This window comes from Elephantulus edwardii, unplaced genomic scaffold, assembly GCF_000299155.1.
Source record: "Elephantulus edwardii isolate Elephantulus edwardi_28Jun2011 unplaced genomic scaffold, EleEdw1.0 scaffold00217, whole genome shotgun sequence".
In the NCBI taxonomy this organism is placed as follows: Eukaryota; Metazoa; Chordata; class Mammalia; order Macroscelidea; family Macroscelididae; genus Elephantulus; species Elephantulus edwardii.
This window is the reverse complement of record NW_006399967.1, coordinates 3706761-3718621: the sequence shown is the minus strand read 5'-3', so window position 1 is coordinate 3718621 and position 11861 is coordinate 3706761. Positions and strand designations below refer to the sequence as shown.

At 44.4% G+C, this 11861-nt stretch overlaps 1 pseudogene; it reads right to left on the bottom strand.

Annotated features, from left to right (window-relative positions):
• Nucleotides 1-2992: 2992 nt before the first annotated feature.
• LOC102853538 lies at nucleotides 2993-3388 on the bottom strand (annotated as a pseudogene).
• Between the last annotated feature and the right edge of the window lie 8473 nt (nucleotides 3389-11861).

Below are 11861 nucleotides of genomic sequence, written 5' to 3'. Positions count from 1 at the left end.
GGACGGCGCAGGAGGGTAAGACCCTCTATGAGATGGACTGACTCAGTGACTGGGGTAATCGGGATGGGTGTGTCAGAGGCAGTGCGCTTGGTGCAGGATAGAGCAGGGTTTAGGGCTGTTGTACACAGGGTCGCTATGAGTCGCAAACGACTCGATGGCACATAACAACAACAACAGCCCTTCAACAAACGAATGGATAGAGAAGCTGTGGTATATTCACACAATGGAATACTACGCTGCATTGAAAAACAAGGAACTCGTGCAATATTATTAAAAATTAATGACCCTGGAGAACATTATGCTGAGTGAAGTATCTCAGTCACAAAAAGACAAATACTGCATAGTGCCACTGTTGTAAAACAGGACTGGCATCGGGATTGGGGGGAGACTGAGAAAGATGGGATAAATAATGTATACTGCATTGAAACAGATGAGGGAGAAAACTCTTTAAAAGGGATATGTGTAGACTTGGGGGTAGGGATTGTAGAACAATGAAAGAATTTTTTACTTTTCAAAGAGAAGAGTGTACTGGGGCGTGGGTGGGGGAGGGCTGGGCAGGGAGAAAAGTGCAACAGTGAATTAATGGAAATCCAAAGTCCCTGTAAACTTTCATTAAAGTTCATAATAATAAGGGGGAAGTTTAAACAGTGACCGAGCAGGGTGCCTTTTCCCAGGTACTTCAGCCTAATGTCACCTCTGGGTTGTCCAGAGACAAAATCCTGGACACCGTATCCTTCCAGCCACCATGACTTCAGTGTGTGTCTACAGCAGGTCGTCCGTGGGGACATCCCGCCCCCAGGGTCACTGCCTGATGTCTGGAGACACCTGTAGTTCTTGAAGCTGCAGGGGAAAGAAAAGCCGAGAGGAGGTCCGAGACACCACCCAACGTGCCACAGGGCACAGGTGGCCCCCACAGAGCAGGGTCCAGACCAAATGTCCGCTGTGCCCGGGGACGGTGCCTGGTGTAGGAGGAGGGACGGTGGCCCACAATGTGTGAGGCTGGCCGTCCTGTACTGGAATGATGTGTGTGACAAATTGGACAGGGGACAGTGGGCGGCAGTAAGGGTCATTCAAAAGGGCCGTGAATCGAACTTTGGAGTCCCCATGCATCATCTCCTCACAGGCTCCCTCTCTCTCTCTCTCTCACACACACACACACACACACACACACACACACACACACACACACGGGAGCATCATCTGTGGTCTGTGACTGCCCCCTCATGGCCACAGAGGCACACAGTGGCAGCACCCGACCTGAGCTGCTAGCCAGTAGAGTTGAGCCCAGCACCTCAGCCCTCGCACCAAGGGAGCCTTGGCTTTTGTGTCTGTCGCCGTGAGTGGCCTCTGGCAGATGGCACTAAGACTCTGGCGGGTGGCACCTGGAGTAGTGAGGCTTTGTGCGTATGTGGCGGCCTCGCGTTTTCTGGGTCAGGAGCTGGATTTTCTACACAGGCCACCTCTCCTCTGCCCGTTTGCTGCACTGGGTAGGCAGCGCGTCACTGAGATGCTGGACGCCTCCTGACAACCGGCTTGAAGGACAATCTGGCACCACCTGGTGACAGCACTGTTGCTGGTAGGTGCTGTCGAGTGAAATACAACCCACAGCGACCCTGTGAACAACGGATCTGAGCCCCATCCTGTCCTGCGCCATCCTCACACTTCCTGACACACGAGAGCCCATTGCAGCAGTCACTGTGTCAGTCCACCTGGTCGAGGGTCTTCCTCTCTTTCACTTTCCAAGCATGATGTCTCTGCAAGGAATAGGCCCTCTAAGCAACATGCCCAAAGTATGTGAGACAAAGCTCTATCATCTTTACCTCAAAGGAGCACTCTGGCTGCCCCCTCTCCAGGACATAGCTGTTTGTTCACTTGGCCGTGCTCTTCTCCAACACCACAGCTCAAAGACATACATTCTTCTTCCATCATCCTTATTCACTGTCCAAATCTCAGGAGTAATGGTGTTGCCTTCATAGTGGAAAATAAAACACTTTCAAGATCTATCCAAAAGTACAGTGCTGTGAGCAACAGCACACTATCCATGCGCATACAAGGAAGATGTACAAACATGCGCCGAATCCAAACATACGCACCAGGTGAAGCCACAGAGAGGAGACTGGTGGTTTTTAACTATGTTTCCCGAAGGCAACGTGTCTTTTGACTCCTTGACTGCTGATACCAGGAGTGTTGGTTATGGATTTATTTTATTTTATTGCTATCTTAAGGAACCTTTACAGAAAATTTGGATTTCCATTCATTCATTATTGCACATTTTCCTCCCTACCCGCCCCCGTTTGCTTTTCTCTATAAAAAGATTCTTTCGCTGCTGCACATTTTCCTCCCTCCCTCCCTCCCTCCCTCACAGTCCACTCTGCTGTGCACCTCTTACTGTGGACTGTTGTCAAGCACATAGTACCTAGTCATGTCTTCCTTTTAAAAAAATTCTTTCCTTCATCCGTTCTAAGGCAGCATTCATTATTTATCCCCTTTTCTTAGTTTCTCCCCAACCCCCACGTCAGTCCTGTTTTATAACACTGGCATTATGCAGTATTTGTCCTTTTGTGACTGAGATATTTCATTGAGTATAATAGCCTCCAGGGTCACCATTTTTATTGGTTCCTTGTTTTTCAGTGCTGCGTAGTATTGCATTGTGTGAATATACCTCAGCTTCTCTATCCGTTCATTTGTTGATGGGCACTTGAGTTGCTTCCATTTCTTGGCTGTTGTGAACAATGCAGCCATAAACATGAGTGTGCAGAGAGAGAGGGTCTCTATCAGTTTTTGCAACCTGAAATGAACCCAACCTGCAATCCAGGTGCGTTAAAAACTATGGGTAACCATAATGCCAGCTGCAAACAATAAGGAAGGAATGCACCTGTCATTCTGGGGCGGAAACGAGGCTGGACATGGAATGATTGAATCTTGTATGTTTAATTATCTTTTGATCATAAATACCTTTTTTTACAGTTTTTTAACTTCATTTGATAATCAGCTATTCGTTTTCATCCACGTTGACGGTCTGTAGATTTTTGAAAGCGGTGACGGCTCCACAGGTAAGCCGTGTCTACAGCCTGTTTGGGGATCTTCTTCCTCATTACATTTTCTGGATGACTGTACACAGACACGGTGTGGGGCATCCCTTATTCCTTCGGCCCAGATGGCGTTGGTAAGCCTGGTGTCCATCTGGTGTTCCCATCTCCTTCGTGGCCAATTTCCGGATCTCCTTGCGTGCCCAAGGAGCACGCGTCTTAAATCCTCCTCCACGGATGCGCTTGTGACTGATGATGGTGTCTCCTCTGGTCACCACTCCATCGACGGCAGAACGGCTTTTCTTCTTCTCACCACCCTGCCTGGCGGGGGCCATCGCACCAGGACCAGGCTGGAAAGGAACAGCATAAATACCTTTTTTGAAGAAACACAGACGGCAACGTAGCACATGGCCTCACCTGATGGACCGCACAGCAATCAGATTGGCTACATCCGTGGACAGAGTCATTGGAGAAGCTCAGGGCCAGCTGAGAAAACCAGGCCAGGTGCTGGCTGGAACAGACCATCCTTGACTCATGTCTGCGTTCAAACTAAAGCTGAAGAAAACTAAAGGAGCCCCAGAGAACTGAAATATGACCTCTAGCCTGTCCCCACTGTCGTTAAGTGCGTAGAGTCCGCTGTGACTCCTATCAACCCCCAAGGACCACAGACCCAATGCATGCTGACTCTAATGCCACCTGCAATCTCAGTTGTGTGTATAAGACACTGAAGCATTCAATGCATCAACACATCTTGTAAGTGGCTTCTCTTTCATGGAACCTCTACTTTTACAAGCACTGGGCTCTTTGCCAACATCATAATTCAAAGGCACCTTTCACATGCAAATGAGGCACCTGACAGCACCATGGCTTGGGTCAGGTGCTCCTTAGTCTTTACACTGACATCCTTGCTCTTCAGCATTTTAAAGAGGTCCCTGGCAACATATATGCTCGCTGCAACACGCCCTTGACTGGACTGTTACTACTGTGGACATTTCTGTGGATTTGAGAAAAATGAAGTGTTTAGGGACTTCCATCCTCTCTCCAGTTACCACGGAGGGCCCAGTTGTGAGAGCTGTTTTCCTGGTGTCCAGGTGTAGTCCACGTGGAGGTTGTGCTCTTTCTTCCTCACACGCTCTGCAAGCTCTCCTCACTTTGTGTAGGCATGTTTGTGTCATCGGCATAACACGGATAGTTGATGTGTCTTCCTCCAGTCCTGATGCCCTTCCTTGTATTGTCGATTTGCTCAGCTCACGTACTGGACAGACATGGGGAAGGGATACCATGGTGACATCCACCATTTCTGATTTTAAACCAAGCAACGTCTTCTTGCTTTGTCCATGTGACTGGCCCGTGTCCAGGTTCCACAAGAGGACAGTGAAGTCCTCCAGGGCTAGTATTCTAAAATAACCCACAATCAACACTCCTGGCACCAGCAGCCAAGAAATCAAAAGGCTAATTGCAGAGAGCTCTGGTGGCCTAGTGGCAAGAAGCTGCACCACAATCCGAAGGCACATAGTTCGAATCCACCAGATGCTCCGCTGGAGAAGGAGGGGCAATCTCTTCCTGTGCAAGTCAGTTTGGATTCGATGGTACACAACAACAACAAAACAACAAAGACTAGTTGTTCTGGGGAAAACTGCTGTCAGGGGACCTCTCCAAAGTACTAAAGAGCAGCAGTGTCAGCCTGGAGACTCTGGTGCTCCTGACTCGTGCCATGGCCTTCACAATTACTTGCTATGCATCAGAGAGTTGGAAAATAACTAAGGATGACAGAATTTATGCCTTTGAGCTGTGGTGCTGGATAAGAGTATTAAACATAAAATGTACTACCAAGAGAACAAACAGGTCTGCCCTGGAAAGAGTGAAACCAGACTGCTCCTTGGAGACAAGGATTTTGAAGCTCTATCCAATATACTTTAAGCACATGACCAAGTGGGACCAGCCCCTGGAAAGGAACATCAAGCTTGGAAGGGTGGAGGGACAGTGCAGGAGAGGAAGACCCTGGATGAAATGGACTGACAAAGTGACTGGGGTGATGGAGGTGTGTCAGAGATGGTGAGATTGGCTCAGGACAGGGCAAAGTTCAGAGATGCTGTACGTGGGGTCACTAGGAGATGCAGATGACTCGATGGCACATAATAACAACAATATACACTCAGTGGAATAAGTCCTTATTAAGGCTTCAGCCTTTGCATAAGCAATAAACCCAAGTAGGTCTCTTTCCAGCGTTCTCTACTCCCAGTCAAGATCCATCTGATATCAGCAGGGATACCCTTCCTCTCACGGCCTCTTCCAAATCCAGCTTGAATGTCTGGAGGTTCCCTCTCGATGAGCTGCTATGGTCATTTTTGTATAATCTGTAGCAAGTGTTTACTTGTGTATAATATCAATGATATTGTTGGAGAATGTCCTCATCATATTTTCTTGGAATTGGCACAAATATGGATCTCTTCTAGTCAGTTGGCCAGGTAGCTGTCCTCCATATTTCTTGGCATAGACAGGTGAGCATGTCCCGAGCTGCATCTGTTTGCTGAAACACCTCAATTTTTATTCTTCCAATTTCTGGAGGGTTTTTTTTCTGCCATTATTTTCAGTGCCACCTGGACTTCCTCCTCACGGAACCTCCCACTGGTCCTTGCTCACATGCTGTCTCCCAAGTGGATGTGTGAGCAGCTGATGGTCTGCTTCACAGCCCGCTCTGGCCTTCTCTGTCGACAGAGCATCTCGCAGGCTCTTCCCACAGACGGATACATTTGACTCCGGCCTGCTTCTCGCAGGGAGCCCATGGACAGCATGGCCATGTCCGGTTTTTGAAGGGTGTTTGCCATGAGTAAATTGCTGGTGGCACAACATCCTTTCATTCAATCTCGAGTCTTGCTTCTGTCACCACAGCCATGTTTCCAGTTTCCAATCCTTCCTCTGTTTCCAACTTTTACATGCCAATCACTAGTCTTATCAATACACCCTGGTTGTATTTTTATCAATTTCTGACTGCAGAAGTTGGTAGTAATGCTATTTTTTTTTTCATCTTCAGCTTCCATGGTTGGAGCCTGTATTTGAATAATTGCCAGGTTAAGAGACCCTTGTGGTCAATTCACTGCATCCACATCATCACGGGGGAGCCCTGCAGGCTCAATGGTAAAGACACTGGACTGACAATGCAAAGGTATGTGGTTCGACTCCACCAGCTGCTCCGCAGGAGACACATGGCAGTCTTCTCCCATGTGACCTACGGTTTCTGAGAAGCCACTGGAGGGTCAGCTATGGGTTGTTCCAACTCGATGTTGCATAGTAACAGCGTCATCATCACTGAGCAACCCTGCTTGGAAAAGGTGGCTCCTCCCCACCCTGTGCCTTCCAAACTGAGGGCCTCATCTCCCAGCACTGTCTCGGAGCCATTTCAGAGGTAGCAGGTGAGGAAGGACCAGTCATACCGAAGGAAAAAGCCCAAGCTCCACTGAAGACATTGGCCAAAATATTGACTCCAGGAATACCAATGGAGGTGATTCAACAAGCAGATGTCTCCCTGGATGTGCTCACTCACATATGCTGAGATGTTTGGAATAGTTACTTGGCTAAGCATCCGAAAGAGATCCGTGTGGTGCCCATTCTAGAAAGGAAGTCATTCAACAAAGGGGGCTCTGGGCTTCTTGCCTGTAGGTCATTGACTCTTATCTCAAAAAGTGGTCCAACAGAAAGTGGAAGTTAGTGAAAAAGATGAACGTCACACACAAGTAAATTCCTGTGGGTGATTATTTTAAAATGGCTCAAGCAGTATATCTCCAGGGAAGTTCCCGACATTCAAGCTGAATTCAGAAGAACTGTGGCACCAGGGAAATCACTGATAGTGTTGATGGATCTTGACTGAAAGCAGAGAATGGCAGAAAGCTGTTTATCTGTTTTTTATTGGTTATGCAAATGCATTTGAGTGTGTGGAACATAATAAATTCTGGGATTTCCAGAACACTTAATTTGCTTATGCAAAACTTGTGCATAGACCAGGAAGTAGTAATTCAAAAGAACAAAAATATACTCTAGGGTTTAAAATCAGGAAATGTGTGCCTCAAGGCTCTATCCTCTCTCCATACCTATTCAATCTGTGTACCTGAAAAGTCATTCAGGAAGCTGGACAATAAGAATATGGTGTTTGGATTGGAGGGAGACTCATCAACAACCTATATACAGATGACACAATCTTGCTGGCTGAAAGTGAAGAAGGCTCCAGCACTTACTGAAGAAGGTCACAAATGACAATCTTCAATATGGATTCCATTTCAAGAAAACAAAGATTCTCACAACTGGAACTATAGACAACATAATGATAAATGGGAAAAGATTGAAGTTTTCAGATATTTCATTTTCATGAGACCCATAATCAACACCCATGGTAGCAGCAGTGAAGACACCAAAAGTCCTCACTGGGCCCTCTGGACCTTCTGTTCCAGAAGAGGGCACTTAATTTCTTACGATTCTGAGTCCAAGCCAGGTAACCTTGTTTTGCCTCTCCCCCAGAATGGGGAAAAAAGACATCAAAAGTCCTGTTGCATTTAGGGGAATCTGCTGTCAAAAACTTTAAGTAATAAAGAGCAAGAATGTCAGTTTGAAGACTAAAGTGTGGGACCCTGCCTCACTGCAGCACCTGGCTGGCCAAAAAGGCTGCTAATTCACAGGCCATCTCAACAGGCGATTCTGTCACCGTCCCCCAAACTCCCCTCCAGCACCCACGGTCCCACCTACAGCCAGCACTTGAGCTGCAGACCCTTTTGGACCCCACTTCACTGCTGCAGGGTGACACTAACATTCAGGATACAGGCACAGCATTGTTTTTGCCTGGGAGATCATCCTGCTGTGCCAGCCATGCACTCCAGCTCCAAGGCTCCAGCCAAGAAGTCGGTCCTGGAGCAGAGAGTCAGAGACAAAGTCCTTCCTCCTGACTTGTCAGAGAGAGTGGTGAAGAGAGTCAGAGAATCTGGCTGCACCATTCCACAAAGAGGACAACAAACTTCAGGAGAGAGGCTGCAATCAGAAAACAGTAAGGCATCCACCCCAGAGAACCTAGCTACAGAACCAGAGAGAGAAGAACAGAAGCAACGTCCACCCCCCTCCCACAGTCCCAGATAATTTTGTCAGAGGATCAGAGAGGAAGAACTTCAGGCAGGGTGAGTTGCCGTCCCCTTCCCTACTAGTGTATCGAGCTCCTCAACTGAAGCAAGTCTCCACTTAAGAGAAATTCAGGCAAAGTGAGCTGCCCTTTCTTCCTTGGGAGCAGTGAGTTCCTGAGCCAAGGTTATCAGACCAAGAGCCTGCTAAGGCCACAGGCATGAAAAACTCTATCACAGCAATGACACAGAAGGAGCAGACTTACATCGCACCCTGCACAAACCCAAAACAAGATGTCACCCCAAATTTCCGGAAGTCAGAAAATCTGTTAGAACTTTTTGACACAGAATTTAAAAGAACAATGATTGATGAAGGGAGGGGAAGGGGAGGAAGGAAATTGTTCAACAATGAATAACTAGAAAAACGAGAAAGAAAGTGAACTGGAGAGGATAAGCGGGAGGGGAAGAGAGAAAATGTGCAACAATCAATGAATAAAAATCCAACTTTTTTTTTAAATTTTCATTAAAATCACAATTAAAATTAAAAATCTTTATTATAAAGAAAAATAACAATGATTGAATATGTTCAGTGGGTGAAAAACAAATTCAAAGAATTACAGGATTCTTTAAACAAACACCAAAAGGAACTAAGAAAAACAATCTAAGAAAAAACAAATGAGATATTAGAGGCTCTGGGGAAAATAAGAAAACACAACCCAGAATATGAGGGACATGTGAACAGAGCTGAAGAGATGGAACACAGAACCAGTGAAATAGAAGATAGAATTGTCACCACTGATCTGCTAGAACAAAAAAGCAGGATCAAAAAGGAAGGAAAGAGAAGAAAGCCAAAGAATAATGTGGACACCAATGAGAGCAATAAGTGTATAATCGGAATCCCAGAGCAGGAAGAAACAGGTAAAGGCATCGAGAAAGTTATGGAAGAGTTACTAGAAGAAAACTTTGCAGGCATAATGAAGAATGGAAGGATATATATATACAAGAAGCTGAGCAAATTCCATTTAGAATAGACTCCAAAAGAAAAACACAAAGGTATATCATGGTCAAATTTGCCAGAACCAAAGATAAGGAGAGAATTCTGAAAGCAGCTAGAGAGAAACAAAGAGTAACCCATAAGAGAGGGCACATGAGATTAAGTGCCAATTTTTCAGCAGAAACCATGCAAGCAATGAGACAGTGGAATGACATATAAAATACTCAAAGAAAACAACTGTGAACCAAGAATACTGTACCCAGCAAAACTGTCTAACAAATATGACGGAGAGATCAAGATATGATCAGAAAAGCAGAACCTAAGGGAGTAAGTAAAAAAAAAAACACAACAGACCAGTGTTGCAGGAAACACAGAGACGTCATCCTTACAGAGGTGCCACAGAAAGCAGGATGGACCAAAGAAACCAGCAACAACACCAAAAAGAACTCAGCAAAATGATAGCAATAAAACTTGCCTTTCAATAATCACACTGAATGTGAATATTTAAATGCACCAGTGAAGAGAAAAAGAGGAGCAGCTTGGATTAAAAAAAAGGCATCAATATGCTGTCTGCAAGAGACACCTGAGAAGCGAAGAAAAGGAGAATAAAAATACAAGGATGGAAAAAATATACCAAGCAAATAGCAACCAGAAAAATAATTGCAGGAGTAGTGACATTAATCTCTGATAAAATATATTTCAGTCGAGCTGACACAGCTTTGTTTTCTTTTCCAAAGGAACACAGAACTTGTTCCCTAACCTTCTCTCACTCTAGCAGCTGCCTGCATCCCATAGCACTGTCCTCTTTCATATTCTAAATTGGCAATGGCTGGTTAGGTCTCTATCATGTTACATCCATCCACCTTCCACTATTCTCTTCCCTCTTCCACATTTAAGAACCCTTTATGATCATGGCATTCTGACAGTGTGGTGTGTTAAGTGTTAAGGTGTAACTAAAAGGTTAGCAGTTCAAATATATGTCAAAAGAAAAAATATATATTTCAGCACAAAAACCATCATAAAGGACAAGAATAGTCATTATGCAATGTTTAAAGGGTCAATCGAACAAGAGGACATAACAATAGTAAATATCTATGCACTAAATGCTAGAGCTGCAAAATATACAAAGCAAATGTTAACAGAACTGAAAAAGGAAATAGACAACTCCATAATAGTAGTAGGAGACTTTAATTCACTGCTCTCAAGAAAAGATTTCTACCAGAAAGAAACTCAACAAAGATGCTGAAGAATTAAACCATACAATAAACAAACTGGATCTCATAGATACATACAGGCTAATGCACCTCCCAAAAGACTCAGTATACCTTCTTCTCCAATATGCATGGAATATTCTCTAGAGAAGATTATATTTTAGATCACAAAGAAAGAGTCAATAAATTTAGAAACAGAAATAATACAAACCATTTTCTCAGATCACAATGCTACAAAATTAAAAACTAATGACAAGAGGACAAAGGAGGGGGGAAAAATCATACATTTGGAAGCTGAACACCACCTTGCTTGGACATGAGTGGGTAATAGATGAAATGAAAAAGTTTCTTGAAATAAATTACAATGAAAATACAACTTACCAAAACCTCTGGGAAAGAGCCAAAGCAGTAATTAGAGATTAATTTATAGCATTAAGCAAACACATCAAAAGGGAAGAAAATATGATAATTGATGCTTTAACTCGATATCTCCAACAAGTTTAAAAAGAACAGCAAAAAAATCCAACACCTTCTAAAAAAATGAAATAATAAATATTGTTATTTTTGTGTAGTGGGAACTGACTCATAGCTGACTCTCCAGCGGGTTTTCAGAGGCAGTTAATCACATAGGAGGAGATCACCCATCGTTCTCCCATGGAGCAGCTGGTGGCTTTGAACCATGTGACTTCAGGACTGCAGCTTCTTGTCACAAGGCCTCCAGAGCTTTCTAGGGCAGAAATAAATGAAACAGAAAACAGAAAAACAATTGAAACCATCAAGAAAACCAGGAATTGGTTCTTCGAAAAGGTCAATAAAATGGACAAACCACGTTGTTGTTGTTGTTGTTGTTAAGTGCCGTCAAGTCGTAAGAGACTCATAGTGACCCTAAGAATGAAAGACCTGGACACTTGTGTGACTTTCATCCTCTCTCCAGATTCATAGGGTTTTCGGAGGCAAGCTATTATGGAAGTGGATGCCACTCCTACTTCCAAGCTTGTTTTAATTGGGAAGCTCCACCAAACACTCCACAAACCACTAGCAAAGCTAAGAAAGGAAAAGACACAAATAAGAGATGAAAGGGATGATGTCACAACAGAACAAACTAAAATAAAAAGGTTGGTAGTGGAATATTATGAAAAACTACTCAAACAAATATGAAAACCTAAAGGAAGTATTCTTTCTATCTTCTTTTGATACCTCCTGGATTGTTTAATACTTTGCCTAAAGCATCTTTGATTATAGCAACTCGAGGTTTGAATTTGTTCTTCAGTTCCTTGAGCTTAAGAAATGCTGAGCGAGTTCGACCCTTTTGCTTTTCTGACTCCAGCTCCATGCACATTTCATTGTAATGTTTTACTTTGTCATCCCGTGCTGCCTTTTGAAATCTGTTCAGCTCTTTAGTTTCTTGAATTCTTCCTTGTGCTTTGGCTACTCTGCGCTCCAGTGCAATATTCAGAGTTTCTTCTGACATCCATTTTGGTCTTTTCTTCCTCTTCTGTCTTTGTAATGAACGTTTGCACTCTTCTTG